A 3974-nucleotide genomic window follows, 5' to 3' on the forward strand; every position below is an offset into this window, starting at 1 on the left:
TCACTGTCAGACGTCACCGATCCGATTCAGGTGTGCACCATGTTTTTCAGGGAGGTGGATGCACTGCTCTGTTTTTAAAAGATACAGTATTCACCCAGCTATCCACGGTTCCACATTCGCGAACTCAAGTGTCCGTGGAAAATCTTCAAGATATTCAAAAACCTTGCTAATTTCAGCCATCCAAGCGTCAATCCGGTTAATTGCATGAAGTCTTTCTGTAAAAAAAACAAAAAACACATTGTTTTATGTATATGTGTTTTATATCTTCTGTACTATAATCATCTGTTGCTGTTTATAGTGACGTTGTAAGACATACAGACACAGCGATCTCAGTTGCCAATCACAATGTTTTTACAATATTATCGTGCAATAAGACCATGGAAAGGGTAATGGGGCATGTTGTGTAGGGTAACTGGGGTAATGGGGTATGTTGTTTAGGGTAACTGAGGTAATGGGGCATTTTGTGTAGGGTAACTGGGGTAAAGGGGCCTGTTGTGTAGGGTAACTGGGGAAATGGGGCATGTTGTGTAGGGTAACTGGGGTAAAGGGGCATGTTGTGTAGGGTAACTGGGTGTTAGGGAGTGATTTTTAATGGTGCGTCACTTATCCGTGGTTTTCCACATCGGTGAGGGTTCACAGAACCGATTCCTTGCAGATACGGAGGATGTACTGTATGGAAAAATGTGATGTCATGAGCAAACTACTGGTTCTCTGCACACATACGGCTCGCCGCCAGGGATTGGGGTTCAATACTCATCTCCCCCCGTGAGCTCTGCCTTTCTCATTCCTACTATCAGTAAAAGCCTGCAATAATCCATTACAATAAGGACAGTGACTTTCTTTGTGCCACTGCTGAAGAAGCAACCACTGTGAACTATTGTCTAAGAGGGTACATTTAGGTTTCCAGTAGAGGTTAATGTTTAAAAGTAAACTAGCTTTGGAGAACTCATGGAGCTTGCCAACAGTTTGAAAATGCATGTTATCACCAAAGTATCAGACAGGTTCATCTTGTTCTGGGGAAAATTAAAGGCAGTTTTAAATTTGCGGTTTTGTCAAACAAAGATGTCTCGTTTTAAATGTGTTTAGTTGACATTCTGACTGCAGTAATGTCCACCTGAGGTGTCACCAGAATATGTAATTTTAAATTATTCGCAATGAGACGTTTCTAAAGTTTAAAGAATTTGGCAGTATGTCCAACCGCCCTGTCAACCACAGACTGTGACCTGTAACCCCTCCTGCCACGGACCTCCACATCAGGCTTTTCACCTTTGGGATTGTCTGAGACCAGCCACCTGGAAAACTGTTGAAACTCTGGTTTGCAAATAAGAATTTCTGCAGACTGTCAAAAACCATCTCAGGGATACTCTTTGCTCGTTCTCACCAGGCTTTTGACAGGACTGCAGCTCAGTGTAGTAACCAACTTCAGTGTGCTAATGCTCACCTTCAATGTCAATTGGAGAATGGTGCTCATCAAAGATGAACACTGGTTTCAACTGTACTAGGCATATGACAACGTGATGCATGTTGTGTTAATCAATCAAATTTATTTATAAAGCCCTTTTTACAACAGCAGTTGTCACAAAGTGCTTTACAGAGACACCCGGCCTTAAACCCCAAGGAGCAAACAACAGTAGTGTTGAATTTCAGTGGCTAGGAAAAACTCCCTAAGAAGGTTAAAATTTAGGAAGAAATCTAGAGAGGACCCATGCTCAGAGGGGTGACCAGTCCTCTTCTGGCTGTGCCGGGTGAGATATTGAGTCCAATTGGAATAATAAATAAATTTCTCTGGGCTAAATCCAGAGTCTATTTGATTTTAGACTAGGTCAGAAGTATGATCAGGTGGACAAAGACAGAGACAGCAACGGGCCCCCTAAACCAGGTAATCCGCAGGTGTGGACCATCTCCTCCTAAAATTTAAAACTGGAGGAGACTGAGAAAAGTTAGTAGTGCATTCCTCATATCCCCCAGCACAATAATATAGCAGCGTAACACCTTGGAACTGAGACGGGGGTTCCGGTGACACTGTGGCCCTACCCGGGGGAGGCCCCGGACAGGGCCCAACAGGCATGAAATCAATCCACCCACATTGCCAGGCATCAACCAAAGGGACACCCACCAACCGCAACCCCCTGAATGAGGGCCGAGTATTGCTAGCAGCGTACAGCCCAATTGCACAAGTGAGTAACAGAGAGTCAACAACAAGCCAGTGACTCTTCCCCCGAAAGGCATTGGAGGGAGGGTATCCCAGTGGTGACGAGAGCCCACCTGGCAAGACAGCAAGTGTGGACAGTATCAAGCCTACTGGTCACCTTCACGCCCCCGGGCCAGGCTACACCTAATTATAAACCGTGCTGTAGAGATGAGTTTTTAGTAGACACTTGAAAGTTTGCACTGAGTTTGCATTTCTAACCTTAATTGGCAGATCATTCCACAGGAGTGGAGCTCTATGAGAAAAGGTTAATATTATATAACAATAATATAATGTCAATAGTTTTGTTACGGGTAAAATCTGTGAGACAATATAATTTTACATGTAATTTATTTAAAATGTAATTATAAATACAATATATATATACACTCACCTAAAGAATTGTTAGGAACACCATACTAATACTGTGTTTGACCCCCTTTCGCCTTCAGAACTGCCTTAATTCTACGTGGCATTGATTCAACAAGGTGCTGAAAGCATTCTTTAGAAATGTTGGCCCATATTGACAGGATAGCATCTTGCAGTTGATGGAGATTTGTGGGATGCACATCCAGGGCACGAAGCTCCCGTTCCACCACATCCCAAAGATGCTCTATTGGGTTGAGATCTGGTGACTGTGGGGGCCATTTCAGTACAGTGACCTCATTGTCATGTTCAAGAAACCAATTTGAAATGATTCGAGCTTTGTGACATGGTACATAATCCTGCTGGAAGTAGCCATCAGAGGATGGGTACATGGTGGTCAAAAGGGATGGACATGGTCAGAAACAATGCTCAGGTAGGCCGTGGCATTTAAACGATGCCCAATTGGCACTAAGGGGCCTAGTGTGCCAAAAAAACATCCCCCACACCATTACACCACCACCACCAGCCTGCACAGTGGTAACAAGGCATGATGGATCCGTGTTCTCATTCTGTTTACGCCAAATTCTGACTCTACCATCTGAATGTCTCAACAGAAATCAAGACTCATCAGACCAGGCAACATTCTTCCAGTCTTCAACTGTCCAATTTTGGTGAGCTCGTGCAAATTGTAGCCTCTTTTTCCTATTTGTAGTGGAGATGAGTGGTACCCGGTGGGGTCTTCTGCTGTTGTAGCCCATCCGCCTCAAGGTTGTGCGTGTTGTGGCTTCACAAATGCTTTGCTGCATATCTCGGTTATAACGAGTGGTTATTTCAGGCAAAGTTGCTCTTCTATCAGCTTGAATCAGTCGGCCCATTCTCCTCTGACCTCTAGCATTAACAAGGCATTTTCGCCCACAGGACTGCCGCATACTGGATGTTTTTCCCTTTTCACACCATTATTTGTAAACCCTAGAAATGGTTGTGCGTGAAAATCCCAGTAACTGAGCAGATTGTGAAATACTCAGACCGGCCCGTCTGGCACCAACAACCATGCCATGCTCAAAATTGCTTAAATCACCTTTCTTTCCCATTCTGACATTCAGTTTGGAGTTCAGAAGATTGTCTTGACCAGGACCACACCCCTAAATGCATTGAAGCAACTGCCATGTGATCGGTTGATTAGATAATTGCATTAATGAGAAATTGAACAGGTGTTCCTAATAATCCTTTAGGTGAGTGTATTCTATACCATATTTGTAAAGTAGTTAGTTTAACAAATTTTGGCATGCAGCGGTATATTCCTGTTCTATGTATATTATTCAGTGGGTACAAAAGCCTGTTGTTTCTGGGTAAAATCAGAGCCAGCTCAGCAACAGGAACAGTCTCCAGTAAGCATTATAAATAGGCAATGAACTCCAGA

This window comes from Esox lucius, chromosome 17, assembly GCF_011004845.1.
Source record: "Esox lucius isolate fEsoLuc1 chromosome 17, fEsoLuc1.pri, whole genome shotgun sequence".
NCBI classification, from domain to species: domain Eukaryota; kingdom Metazoa; phylum Chordata; class Actinopteri; order Esociformes; family Esocidae; genus Esox; species Esox lucius.